The sequence below is a fragment of the Anabrus simplex genome, chromosome 11, assembly GCF_040414725.1.
Source record: "Anabrus simplex isolate iqAnaSimp1 chromosome 11, ASM4041472v1, whole genome shotgun sequence".
In the NCBI taxonomy this organism is placed as follows: Eukaryota; Metazoa; Arthropoda; class Insecta; order Orthoptera; family Tettigoniidae; genus Anabrus; species Anabrus simplex.
Window position 1 is genome coordinate 27,705,510 of NC_090275.1, and position 15,441 is coordinate 27,720,950.

Genomic DNA, 15,441 nt, shown 5'->3' on the forward strand with positions numbered 1-15,441 from the left:
TGGTGATAAGCACAAGAAAAGTGAAGACAACCATAAAGTTAGGCCAGGAAATAATAGAACAGGTGGATGTTTTCAAATACTTGGGAAGTGTAATAACAGAGGACATGAGGTGCAGTCGAGAGGTGAACACTCGTATTGCGGTTGCGAAGGAAGTATTTAATAAGAAGAGCAGACTTTTTTGTGGAGGCTTGAGGAAGCGATTCGTAAAGTGCTTTGTATGGAGTGTGGCACTGTATGGAGCTGAGACATGGACATTGAGAAAAGAAGACGAAAGAAGACTGGAAGCATTTGAGATGTGGATTTGGAGGAGAATGGAAAGTATACAATGGATAGAAAAAGTAAAGAATGAAGAAGTCTTGAGAAGAGTTGGGGAAGATAAATATATTAAAAGTAATCAAGAAGAGAAAGCACAATTGGACTGGTCATTGGGTGAGGAGAGATTGCTTGCTTATAGAAGGAACGGTAAATGGAAAAACACAAAGAGGACGGAGAAGATATCAGATGCTGGACAGTGTCAGGATAGAACACAAGTGTGAAGAAACAAAGATGGTGGCAAGAGACAGGATTGCGTGGAGAGCTGCCATGTGAAGTCCTGCCTTATGGCAGAACACTGATGATGATTTGTTAATTTATGTATTTACGTATATTTTTAATCATTTTTGTACTTTTGTACTTTTTCTTTCTATTTTTCTGTATTGTACATACCCCTCTCGATTTCTGCTTTATGTTTTACCTTGACGTTTTATATTTATTCTATTTTGGAAATGATTTGTTGCTTTCACATGCTACTCAATTTGTGCGCGGCTTAACTTGTACCATAAGCTAAATAATAAATAAATATTTTTATTGTAACCTTAATTAGTAAATGTTGTGGGCAGAGATTGTTTCGTCATGTTTAATTAAGAATAGGATCGTTGTGTAAAGATGGCGGAAATTCTGAAAAATCTGTCTGCCAAGGCTGTGAAAAGTGATGGAAAACAGTTGGCTTTAAAAGTGTTCCACAAATTTTGTGGAAAGTATCCAACATAAGCGGTGAAATAAATCGATTCGTTAACGGCAGAATTTATCCGAGTGTTAGCAATAGTGTAATAATAATAATAATAATAATAATAATAATAATAATAATAATAATAATAATGATAATAATAATAATAATAATAATGAAAAAATGAAATGGCGTATGGCTTTTAGTGCCGGGATATCCCAGGAGGGGTTCGGCTCGCCAGGTGCAGGTCTTTCTATTTGACACCCGTAGGCGACCTGCGCGTCGTGATGAGGATGAAATTATGATGAAGACAACACATACACCCAGCCCTCGTGCCATTGAAATTAAACCAATTAAGGTTAAAATCCCCGACCAGGCCGGGAATCGAACCCGGGACCCTCTGAACCGAAGGCCAGTACGATGACCGTTCAGCCAACGAGTCTGACACAATAATAATAATAATAATAATAATAATAATAATAATAATAATAAAAACCAAATTGACAAACCTGATCCGCGAAACCATTACAGACGCAGTCTCAAAAGTTATATTTATGGGTGAGATGTCGCCACCTTTTAAAATAAAAACAGGTGTCAGACAAGGTGATGGCTCATCTCCACTCCTTTTCAACTGTATCTTGGAAAAAGTTGTAAGAATTTGGAACGAAAAACTGAGGCACCATAATATATTACCACTTATGCTGGGGAGGAAGAACAGTGGTGTTGCAATAAATTGCCTAGCATTTGCAGATGATTTTGCCATATTCTCTGAAAGTCTGACTAATCTTCTGGAAGAGAAAGCCAACATGGCAGGCTTAAGAATTTCGGCAGAGAAAACAAAATTCATGACGAATATAAAAAATGCTCCAAAATTGCTAGGAACAGATGTTGGTTCAATCGAAAGAATAAAGCATTTCAAATATTTGGGGAAACAATCCAAGAAAATGGTTCGGAAAAATCTGCTATAGAGGCAAGGGTACACAAAATGGAAAGAGCATATGGTATAACAAAAAATACATACAACAAAAAATGTTTATCTAAAAATCTTAAAATAAAGCACTGCAACACAGTTGTGAAACCAGAATGCTTATATGCCAGTGAATGCTTAGTACTCAATTATAAACTTGAAAGATTGGAAGTACTAGAAAGAAAAACTACAGAATTTTGAAAATTAAGAAGTAATAACGAAATTTATCAGAACATAGAAAACATATCTATAACAGTACGGAAGAGGAGACTGCTATTTTTTGGACATATTTACAGAATGGACGACAGTAGACTAACCAAAAAGATCTTCAGGTATCTTTGGAAGAAAAAGTCAACAACCACCTCGTTTCAAGATATCAAAACAAGAAAAAAAAGACTTGGAAAGAAACAACATCAGACAAGAAGAAGTAATGGAAAGAGAAATTTTAGGAAGAAAGTTTTAAAGATGGAAGGATTCCAAGAGAGGGAGGCAAAGAAAACCGGCAAACAGTGGTCTGAAGAAAGAATAAAGAAACATAGTGAAACAGTGAAGGAATATTGGAAGAAAAGGAAGGAACAACAACAAAGGATGAAGAACTGAAATTGGAACGTGGTCGCTAGTAGGCCCTAACGCAATAATAACAACAACAACAACAATAATAATAATAATAATAATAATAATAATAATAATAATAATAATAATAATAATAATCCTGTAACCTCAGCGGGGGTGGAACACTTGCACAGAGCCGCGAATTTCATGTACTCCAGTATTAACAGGCACGAAGGCCCTACAGTACATCAGGTTTTTCTTTGCAATCACGGTAGTGAATTTAGATGTAATTTATAAGTAATTGTTAATTTTATAAATTGTAAGGGACATTTAGCTGACTTCGCGCCGTTTCCAGGGAGGCAGTCTCTTTGCGTTCCCCACAGATATATCAGAATCGATCGTGTCTTTTGTAGACTCCACTCTTTTCCGTCGGATGTGATGTAATGATTATTTGGCACTCCCATCTGATGGCAGCGATGCCACAAGGTCATAGCCTCGATTCAAGAGCTGCCTACTGCTTTGGTGTAATTTATGGAAATCATACTGTCACTTTCCCTTGCACGATTTTTTGCATTTACTACAATTCTTCTCACTTTATCCACCGCTTCATCCGGAATGGAAACATAACTCGCCTCGCCTAAAACTATTATTTGTCGCAATTCTTCCTTTACATTTACCTTTTCCTCCAATCTACGCACCGCCAATAAGTCAGATGATCTTTATTGCTCCAGTCCACAATATACTGATGTCCGTTGTAAACCAACAAAGGCCTCGGTAAACTCCATAGCCGCAGAACAATAATTATCACCAGTTCAACACGGAACACTCGTTGCTATCAAGTCAATGAAATGAAAAGGTGTCTGGCTTTTAGTGCCGGGTGTGTCCGAGGAAATGTTCGACCCGCCAGGTACAGGTCTTTTGATTTGACCTGCGCGTCGTGATGGGGATGAAATAATGGTGAAGACGACATATAACACCCAGCCCCCAGAGAAATTAACCATTTATGGTTAAAATTCCCGACCCTGCCTGGAATCGAACCAGGGACCCCTCTGACCAAAAGTCAGCACGCTATGGAGCTGGACGTCATCAAGTATCAACTGTAGTAATGAACTCCATTTGCCCGGTGGACCTTCCCCTGCTTCTGCATTCCCACCCGACTTTGCATCCGAGCAAGTGCCACTGTTTGAAATAACCCACACTTAGTAATTTACTGGAATGTTTGAAGTTCCGTGCAAATGTCAACAAATTCCATCTCCGTGTAGGTGTCACAACTTCGGTCTCAGCTACCGTCTGCAAGCATTTGAATTTGACGCCACTTGGCTGTCTGCTCGTCAATTTCGACGTTCCGTTTTACTATTGGCCTTCTAGATAGCAGAGTAAACCTAATCTCTCTTTTGGCGTCTATGGCTGAGATAGTGGGTTCGAACCCCACTGTCGGCAGCCCTGAAGATGGTTTTTTCGTGTTTTCCCATTTTCACAGCAGGCAAATGCTGGGGCTGTGCCTTAATTAAGGCCATGGCCGCTCGATTCCCACCCCTAGCCCTTTCCTATCCCATCGTCGCCCTAAGACCTATCTGTGTCGGTGCGACGTAAAAGCAACTTGTCCTTTTAGGAATTTTGTCGGGTAAACATCAAATGTGTCACCAGAGATCTTTTACATGCCGACATCGTACGACATATAGTGTCGAATGGATTGATTTTTTTTTTCCGTCGTTCAAAATTCCGACTACCTCTGTCGGGTTTGTATGGGATCCGGAGGTCGACACTGTACATGGAGGCAGTTAGCAAGTAGTGTTACGAGGACATCACAACTTTCAGGTTAAGGGACTTGCTCGTGTAACAAGTGAGAACGGGCAGGCGTGAATCGACCATGTAGTGAAGGAAGAGGAGACAATAGTCGGTATGTGCAGAGTGTGTTTCGACCTACAGTTGGCCACGGCTGGTTCGTGGTATGACAGCTCTGCACTCCGACCGGCCAACCGAGCAGAGGAGGGGTGGCCACGGCTCTACGCCTCTGCATGCGGCAGATGGAGAGATGCTGGTTCCCGCCGTCGGCTGTCCTGAAAATGGTTTTCATTCTCCTGCACTAAGGCGAATGCCGGGACAGTTCCTAGTATAGGCCACGGCTGCCAACCCCCTCACCTTCTCCTCACATCTCCTTCTCCGATTCAAATCTCCTGGCCTGAGAGAAGGAGGCCCGCCTCACCCTTCAGGGGAGGAATGAAAACATTAGTAATAGATGAGACAACTCGGGGAGTTACGGACTCTATGGTTGATCAGTTCATTAATTTCGTGTGGCTATTTCTAGCCGGGTGCAGCTCTTGTAAGGCAGACCCTCCGATGAGGGTGGGCGGCACCTGCCAGGTGTAGGTAACTGTGTGTTATTGTGGTGGAGGATAATGTTACGTGTGGTGTGTGAGTTGCAGGGATGTTGGGGACAGCACAAACACAGAACCCCCGAGCTACTGGAATTAACCAATGAAGGTTAAAATCCCCGATCCTGCCGGGAATCAAACCCGGTACCCTCTGAACTGAAGACCAGTACGCTGACCATTCAGCCAACGAGTCCGGCGATCACTTCATAATCAGTGTAAATGCTTCATCGTCGTCAAGTGTAAACGAGGACTCCGTTACGGATATGGAACGACTCGACCCACTGCCGGAAGACGACTAAGTAGGTAAGAACAACATTGAGTGTACTGTTAATTTATGAGTCATTTTTGTCTATTCTTGTGTTATTTATTATGATTTTTATTGGCAATACATTGAGTATACCGTTAAGTCACGTTTGTCTATTCTTGTGTTATTTATTCTGTTTTTTATTGGCAACTAGCAAATGTACCCGTGCTTCGCTACAGTATTTCCATTGTACACGGATATCAAAGTAAATTACTGTACACGCAGTGATTAAGATCTTTTAAATTTGCATTTGTTCCCAATGTAAAGTGTGAGTTACGGAGTTGTGATGATACCGGCAGGCCCACTTGCCTTCTGCCATTCACAATCGAGTTGAGAATTTTCATTTTAATGGCAGGCTTCATTGCCTTCTGCGCGGTCACAATCCATTTGGGGAGTTTTCGTTTCAATGGCAGGCCCTATTCCCTACTTCCAGACAGATTACAGGTGAGGTTTTTTTATTTTAATTGCAGGCACCTTATCTACTGTCAGTCAAAATTGAGTTGTGTGTTATCGTTATAATGGCAGGCCAATATTTCTAATGCCAGCCAGCTTACTGCTAGTCACACCGAGTTGGTGAGTTTCCATTATTGCAGCAGGTCACGATGCCTAACGTCAGTCACGTTTTAGATGGGTACATTTGTTTATAATGGCGGGCATCCTTGTCTACAGCCAAACACAATCGGGTAAAGGAGTTCTGAAAAGAATGCATGCTCCCTTATCTTCTGACAGTCAAATCCATTGCAACGGTACACAAGAGTTGGAGAAGGACCCCATTCCTACCGCCAGTCAAAGTCGATATGGGGAGTACTGATTATAACAGCAGACGCCCTCTTGTTGAAAGTTACTATCGCTTTGTAAAGTATTAATTACAATGGCAGACACAACCTTTCTAGATCGCTACAAATCGACTTCAGTGAATAAATATGGATCGACACACGAAAGTATATGCAAGTTTGCCTTCATTTACAGATTAACTACTGCTAAACGGTGTTTCGTATCGACAAACGGATTGCACTATAGGACGTCTCATTTAGCGGTCGCTATGTTTAGCTCGACGTTCGCCAGTCCATTTTCTCCACGATCTGCTGGGCTTATCTTCTGAAGCAACTTCCCGAGTCTAGATATTTTTTGCTAGTTGCTTTACGTCGCACCGACACAGATAGGTCTTATGGCGACGATAGGACAGGGAAGGGTAAGGAGTGGGAAGGAAGCGGCCGTGGCCTTAATTAAGGTACAGCCCCAGCATTTGCCTGGTGTGAAAATGGGAAACCACGGAAAACCATTTTCAGGGCTGCCGACAGTGGGGTTCGAACCTACTATCTCCCGAATACTGGATACTAGCCGCACTTAAGCGACTGCAGCTATCGAGCTCGGTGAGTCTAGATATTGAGAAAGTTTTGCGATCTTTGATATCTGTAGGTGTGATGTTGGCGTTATTGAAATCATGTTGACTTCTTTGATCCAAACCGTTGTCGTCTTTAATGTTTGTGAGTACATCAATATTTTCTCAAAGACATGACATCTAGCCTCATAATGTGCCCATAAAAGTTCAATAATCGTTCATGGACATCTGTTTCAATGTTTGAGTATTTTTCTGTGATCTTGTGCGATTGTAGACGATATCCTTCATCTGTAAGTTTTGGACCAAGGATTTTTCGGTTGATTTTCCTTTAAGCTTTCTTGATATTTTCGAGATCCCCTTTATAATTGAGGTTTAAGGCCTCACTGGCATAGAGTGTTTCAGGTTTGACAGCCGCCGTGTTAATGCTCATGCATTTTTTGTTGCAGATGTTCGTGGTTTTCCCATATGCTTTTTGAGTTCACGTGTTTTTTGTGATATTCTTTCTGTACCTGTAGGTTCAATGATTTCACCTAAATATTTGAAATGATTAACCTTGTTTATTGTGCCGTATTTTGTTACCAACGTTTGTGGTTCAATGTGTTTTGTAGCCATGAATGCAGTTTTTGTGAAGGATATTATTTTGTAAACCAACTTTACCAGCACATTCTTTGAGGACTTCAGTCTGGTGAACTTCCGTCTGCGCATCTCCGGAGAGGATTGCCAAATCATCAGCAAAGGCTAAGCAAGTAACGTTTATATTATTCCGTTTTCTTCCTAATATGACAGGTTTCCAGATGTTGCGACATTTCAATTCTTTTTCCCATTCTTTGATGACCATTATTATTATTATTATTATTATTATTATTATTATTATTATTATTATTGTTACGGAGTAATCCGTGGAGTGCAGAGGTGAAAGAAGGTGCGGGCTGGAATGGGTCTAACTACAAGTCCGAAAGATGAATTAAAATTTCAATAAAGGTTATATTTTCAATGGACAACAAGATTTAACAATTTTCCACTAGGTGAAATAACAATAAAAAACACAGGTACAAAGATAACTTTACAAGCGAAAGCACAAGTTTTAGGGGATCATTACCAGATCTGGGCTACGAGCCCCAAGTTTATAATTCCTGAGCTCTCAGCTCACAACCACAATTTACCAAAGGGCAGAAAACCCCTAATTACATGGAGCACTTGCTCCCATCTAGTAATGTCGAGCCTCCTAGAGGCACCTTTCAAAATACCAGAAAGAGCTGACCCACTCTCAATCTTTCAAGCCTATTAAAGGCCATACCAGACTTTTACAATAAATTGCCATCAAGGCACCGCTTACATCAAAAGAAACGGGGGTATTTCGTACCCAACCTACTGGGCCTCAGTGGAAAAGAACAGATTAATTAAATGGCCCAAAATACTAAGGTGAATGGAGGCGTTGCTTGCACTCCTACATGAAACCTTATAGAACCTAAGGAGCACTAGGCCGAAGATACAGAGGCTATTCCCAAACTAGGGAGGTGACTCGTATAAGAAAATTTTAATACATAAAGAGTAGAAAATCGGTTATGAAAACGTAGTCACCTCAACTCAAAATGAAGGGGAGCTCGAGAGGGTAAAACACTCTCTATCGGGGCCGATGACCTTCGATGTTAGGCCCCTTTAAACAACAAGCATCATCATCATCATCACACTCTCTATCCCCGATTTAAGTTAAAGTAATAAGAAATGTTTACATAAGCCGGCACTAAGTTACATTTTTAGAGAGGTAGGTTACATTGAAAAGGTTTCGGACCTTCCTCGAAGGCTAAACTGCTGAGCTAGCAAGAAATAAAGATGTTAAAAGGCCATTACCTTGGTTGAAGAGCTGCTGCCCGAAGGAAGAGGCGCTACCCGCCCCCTGCTATACTTCCATACACTAAGCTAGATGTTGTTGAAGTGGCCGAGAGCCAGGAAAATCAGCAGTTTTTATACTCTCGGGGAAGATTCGAGACCTTTCATGAATGATTAAGACACACCCACAGTCGTTTATTGGCTAGCTAAAATTTACACATCAAAAATTGGGGAAGAAAGACACAATTGGCTGAAAATTGACAGAAATTATTGATTGGGTAATTTCAAAACTGGCGGAAAGAAAGATTAATATTGCCAACCCACAAATGAAAGAACAACATTTACTAAAGAACAAACTTATGAATACAAAATATCTTCAAGAAAAGTTCCTTCACTTCGCACCAGGGTGCATGATCATAGTTTTTGGTAGAGACATCTGTGAGAGAATGTCCACACTTCTTGATACTTAGTAAACAAAAAACAATTCGAAGTTAACCCAGTGACATCTTCTGATAAACGGTTGAATTAATTCAGTTTTAAAGTTCAGAGTTTCAGCTGTAGAGGAGTATTTTAAGGCGGAAAATTCACATGTGCGGCTTATAGGTGTATCAACCGGTACAATTGTTATTATTATTATTGTACCGGGCGGTACACCTCCACTCCGCTAATTTAAAATGTGCGCCTGTTGAAACTCCTCTGCGGGAGGAAGTCTGAACTTTATTGACGGTATTAATTTTCTACCTTCTCAGAAGATGTCACTACCTGTAAATTTTGGAGTTTTAGAACTGTGTCATTTTTGATGTGTTTTTGTTTCGCTTGAAGTAAGAAGTGTGAACTTTCTCTTCTAGAGGACACTACTGAAGATCTACAATAGTGCAACCTAGTGCGGAGTCAAAGAACTATTTTGTTGGAGAAAATTTAATTTCAAGAGTTTGTCCTTTGTTAAATTTCTTTCTGTCTTTGTTTAAGTTGGCAATATTTACCCCTTTCTTCCCCTTGTTATGAATGTATCCAATCCCGGAATTCTTCTATTAATTTCTGACCAATCTGGAGTATCTTCCCCCAACTTGTATCGATTGCGGGGTCCTAGCCAATAAAATAATTGTGGGCGGGTGTTTTCATTCCCCTAACGCCTAGAACCTTCCACGAGAGGTTATAAACTGCTGATTTTTGGGTCTCCGGGCCACTTCTGTTCCATCTTTCAGTGTATTAAGTACATAGCAGGAGGCGGGAAGCGCCTCTTTCTTCGGCAGCGGTCAACAATAAGGTAATGGCCGATTAATAAATTCTTTCTTTGCTTGCTCAGCAGTTTAACTTTCGGGGCGGGTTCTAAGCGTTCCACCATGTAACCTTTTCCTAAAATGTAAAAACAACTGGTATCTATTCTATTTTCAAACGACATATCGGGATAGAGAGTGCTTAACCCTCTCGAGCTCCCACTCACATCGTCTTGAGGTGAACTTATTTTTCTCAACCAATTCTTCCGTAATATAATGTAAATTGCTATTAAGTCACCTCTGTAGTATGGGATTAGCCCTTGTATTAACGGCCTAGTGCCAAGTAGGTCTTAAGCAAAGTGTATTGGGAGTGCAAGTTCGCCTCCTCTCAAATTGTATTTTAGAGGTCACGCATTAACCTTCTTGTCATTTAACAGACCTCAGTAGGTTGGGTATTTTACCCCTGTGTATATGTCCTTTGAGGACAGCTTAAAGGTGGAGTTCGGAGTGGCCTATGATAGGCTTGTATTTTAGGGGGAAGTTACCCTTTCTTGAAAATTGTGTTTCTGCCTCAAGGAGGCTTTTGGGTGTAATTGGAAGCAAATGTTTCTGGCATGTTTGGGGGTTTTCGGCCCCTTTGTTGTATGGTGTTCATTGTAAGGTTGGGCTCATTGCTCAAGAATTATGTTTCTGACTTTTGAAGCCCCAAATGGGGTACCTTTGTAAATGTATTTTTTTTCAATCGTGTTTTGGCTACTAAGTACCTGTTCTATTTGTTGTTACCTAATTTTGAAAAGAAAATATAACCCTGTTAAATTTTAAAATTAATTTCACTTTAGTAGCTTGAGACCTATTCACCACCCAGCACCTTCTTTCATGCTTAACTACCACAAAAACACGGTAACAAGTGGTAGCAGAGCGTGGTTGAATGGGTCTCAATTTAGCCCCTTTTGACGGCTACACATTGTTTTGATCCGAACTCTAACCATTTTCTCAGTTGCTGGAATTTTTTGACTTTTTCAAAATTGTTCTGTCATCATGCCAGGCCCTCGCGATGTTCTCCATCTTAATTATTTGCGCAAAGAGGAGTTGATCTATGAATTAACTATCAGAAATGTACAATCTGGAGGCACGGTTGCAGTAGACACAAACAAGCTTAGAGAGTCCCTAGATTTGCCTATTTCCATCCCCAATTTGGGAGAGAAAGAAATTGATGACTCTCTTTCCACGATCGTCGAGAATATTACTGGGCTAGCTTCTGTAGTTAGTTTTTTTGATGAAAATGATCCCTCTCCTAATCAAATTAAGCGTGTGCAAGGCAGGCTATATCATTTTTCGAATAGGGTTAACGATCTGTTGTCTCTAAAACTGAATGACGTTCAGAGGAAGGAAGCTAGTACGCTGCTTGAAAATATTTCTGATTTGTCTAGCAAGGTCACTCTATTGTTGACTGGGGAAGTTCCTCCCAAATCTGATCAACCCACCATAGTAAATGTAGGTAGTGAGGAAGCGCCTCCCAAGGGAGAAGTTAATAGGAAAACCATCGCTGCTCAAACTATCTCTGCCCCATTGGACAACGAGTCTGAACGCCGTGCATCGCTGAGTAACATTCGTTCTGAATTAACTTCTTTGCCATTGAAACCTTTACCTACTATGTCACCCGGGTTTAGCAGCTTGCCTCATCCATTGGCAATGTTGCTCAGAGGTATTTCTAAGTTTTCTGTTAATACCACCAGTGATGTAATTTCATTTTTAAGATTTCTAGTTGAATTTCAGGATCATGCCCTTGTGTTTTCTCTGTCTCCATGTCAAATTTTGCAAATTATCTATCCGTATGCTATTGGTATTCTCTCAGATAAAATTGTAAGAGCCATTGCCGAGCAATCATCTATTGAGGATTTCCATGCCCATTTGCTAGCTAATTTCATCCCGGCTAGGGCCAGGTCCTCCCTTATTCAGAAGTACTATTATCGTGTACAGCGCTTGGATGAAAACTTGGCTGATTTCATACAGGACATTAAGTTTTACACTAGAGTGTTTGCCCTTCATTTTCCTGAAGATCAGATTGTACAGGCTATTGTAGAAGGCATTTCACCATCTTATAGATCATACTTGTGTTTCGCGGCGTGCCCGCAAACCTTCTCTGAACTTGAAGCATTGGCCGTCTCAGCGGAAGGAGTTAGATACGCCGATTCTTTGCGTGTCGCGAAAGAACCCCCGCCTTCCTTTAGTAACACTCGGCCGCCACCTCGCCGACCAGTCAATTCCCGTAAATGTTATGCTTGCGGGTCGCCTGACCATCTGCGCAACAAGTGTCCGCTGATCAAGTCAAGTGGGACAAGGAATGGAGCCGGGTCATCACAAGGCTGTTTTAAATGTGGGGCTTTCTCACATATTGCCAAGAATTGTCCGAACTCAAATAGCACCCCCTCCTGCTCAACTTCTGGTGCAAATTCCATCTATGCCAATAATAAAAAGTGACTAGTGGCTTCGGCTGAGTCGACTAATCCATCTTCCCGAGACTCAGCCCCTAGTAAACAGGTTGTAAATGCAGAGAACGATCAGCCTTCAAATTCATCTTTTGAATGCCCTAAAGAATGTCTTAGGATTGCGGCGGATACCCCCGCACCTGTTCCTTTTCTTAAGATTGAGTTAAATAACGAGCCTATAACAGCTCTCTTAGATTCAGGCAGTGTTTGTTCGATTATTTCGGCTAAATGGTATTCTAAATTGAAATCGGTTTGTAAACTTCCTGACTATGTCTCTTCTCCTGTTCAATACGTTTCGGCTAATTCATCTCCATTAGAAATTCTAGGTTCCTTACTGGTCAAGATTCGTATTTTTAAGTTTACATGGAAAATTAAATTGTTTGTGGCCAAGCAATTGTCTTGCCCCATTATATTGGGAGCTGACTTTATTTCTCACACTGGTCTTGTGCTCGATCTCCAGTCTAGGTCGTGCACATTCAAATTTGCTTCTAGTTGTAAAATACCACTATTAAAGTGTAATTCTGTGTCATGTTCTTCTATTTCGCCTACCCAGGATGAGATGTTGTTAGACCTTAGACATCTACCTGAGGAGCAGGCTGATAGTATTCGCAAACTGTGTCAGTCGTTTCCCGAGGTGTTCTCTGATACTCTTGGTGTTACTGACCTTATTGAATACAAAATTGAGGTCACGGATTCGATTCCTGTCCGTTTTCCACCTTATAGGCTATCTCCACCTAAAATGAAGGCTCTGAAAGAAATTATCGATCAGATGTTGAAGGATGGTATTATTAGGCCCTCTAAGTCGGCGTATTCATCGCCTATTTTTCTAGTCCCGAAACCCCAAGGAGGCTTCAGGCCTGTCATTGATTACAGGGCTCTCAATCGGAAGGTGGTGTTGCAATCTGTGCCCCTTCCTGACCTTCATTCTTGTTTTTCATGGTTTCGTAAGGCCAAGTTCTTCACCATCTTGGACTTAAATCAGGCCTATAATCAAATTCCCCTTGCTGAAGAGTCTAAACACCTTACAGCGTTTGCCACGGACTGGAATTTATACGAATACAACCGCGTGCCTTTCGGGCTCCCCACCGGAGCAGCTGTACTCACTAGGCTACTAGATAGGGTCTTCTCCGACATCAAATTTGAGTACTTATATCACTACTTGGATGATGTCGTCGTATTTTCAGAGACTTTTGAAGAACATCTAGATCATCTGCGAGAAGTTCTCGATCGCCTTCGTAAGGCTGGGTTAACTGTTAAGTTGTCCAAGGTTGCCTTTGCTAAGCCCTCTATGTCATTCCTAGGGCATATTGTGTCACCCGATGGTGTAGCAGTCGATCATTCTAGAACACAGGCCATCCGTGATTTTAAACCTCCCAAGGACATTAAAGGTATCGCCAGGTTCATTGGTATGGTGAATTTCTTCAGGAAGTTTATTCCTAACTTCGCTAATAGAGTGGCGCCCTTAAACCTTCTTCGTAGGAAAGGCATCAAATTCGAGTGGGGACCTTCTCAACAAGCCGCTTTTGAAGACCTTAAATTAGCACTTTGTAATGCCCCTGTACTTGCTATGCCTGATTTCTCGAAGAAATTCATCGTCCAAACCGACGCGTCGTCGTCAGCGGTAGCTGCAGTCCTTCTTCAAGAGACTGAATTAGGGAGGCGCCCCATCGCCTATGCGTCTAGGACATTGTCGGCTCAAGAAGCCAAGTATTCCATCTATGAGCTCGAAGGGTTGGCAGTCTTATTTGCCTTAGAAAAGTTCCGTCTCTATCTGGAACATGTCAAATTCGACCTGGAGACAGATAATCAAGCCTTAAGCTGGGTCTTAGGTAGGCCGCGTCGTACTGGTCGTATAGCCCGCTGGGCTATTCGTATTTCCGCCTTCCAATTTGATGTCAGGCATATCAGAGGTACCGAAAATGTTGTTGCTGATGGACTCAGCCGTATGTTTCATAACGACGTCGAGGCCCACGAACCGGTCGACAGTTCATCACCTTCCGAGTCCATACTATCTGGTGTTAATGCCATCTTAACAGATGCTCCCATGCTGTTTAGGGATATTGAGAAATACCAACGGGAAGATCCGACGCTGGCTCCGATAATGGAAACCCTTTCTTCTGGGGAACATGCTGTCCCTTATGTTCTGAGGAATGGTGTTCTATGTTGCCCTTCGAGGCATGATAAGTTGATGAAAGTTGTTGTTCCAGCGGTTCTTGTACCTATGATCTTCAAGTATTATCATGAGACCCCATTAGGAGGGCATCTTGGAATCTTTAAAACCCGTGAAAAGATTCGTGAAATGTTCATCTGGAAAGGTATGGACGGCGAAATTCGTGAACTTGTAAAAGCTTGTAAATCTTGTTTGCTCAGTAAACCGACCATGTCCACCAAGGTAGGCCTCTTGTCTTCTCAGCAAGCGTCGCGCCCCATGGAACGCCTGTATATTGACTATGTAGGACCCTTCCCCCAGTCAAAGGGGAATGCCAACAAGTTCATCTTTGTATGCGTAGATGGTTTTACAAGATTTTTGTGGTTATTTCCGACTAAGCTGGCTACCGCTCAGTCTACAATTACTTGCTTAAATTCTATTTTTGCTTCTTTTGGTCCGTGCCAATATATTGTATCTGATAATGCTAAGGCTTTTACATCTAATCTTTTTCGTAAATTCTGTTTTGACTTGTCCATCTCTCATGTAACTACTTCTGCTTATTACCCTCAACCATCCCTGGCTGAACGGGTTAACCGTAATCTCAGGTCTGCACTTATTGCCTATCATCATGAAGATCATTCCAGGTGGGACACGTCCCTGCATTGGATAGCTTTTGCTTTGAATTCGGCGGTTCATGAATCTCACAAGTTTACTCCAGCTTCTTTGATGTTTAAGTTTGTTCCCAACACGCCGCTCTCGAACCTCTGGTCTCTGAGTGACATTCTGCCCGAGACAATAGATCCGGACAACATTAAAGATCTTTGGAAGAAGGCTAAAGCTAATCTTAAAGTATCTCATGAAAAGGTTAGGGAAAGGTATGATCGTGGACGGAGACCCACCCCTTTAAATGTAGGTGACCAGGTAATGGTCAAGAATTTTGTTCCCGCGGGCAAGCTTGCCCCCAGATTCCATGGGCCATGTGTTATTCTCGATTTCCTCACCCCGGTTACGTTGTTATTAAGCAATCCAGCCACCGAGAGGATATTTAGGGTTCACCTGTCACAGGTGAAACCAGTGTAAATTTCGTGTTAACTTGCTTCATATAATTTGAAAGGAATATGAAGGTTATATATATATATATATTTTTTTTTTTAGTTCAACTTTTAAGGCATTCTGCCCCTTCTGTAATATTTTGGTTTTAGATGTAAGCCTTTTGTAAAACCTGCCCCGA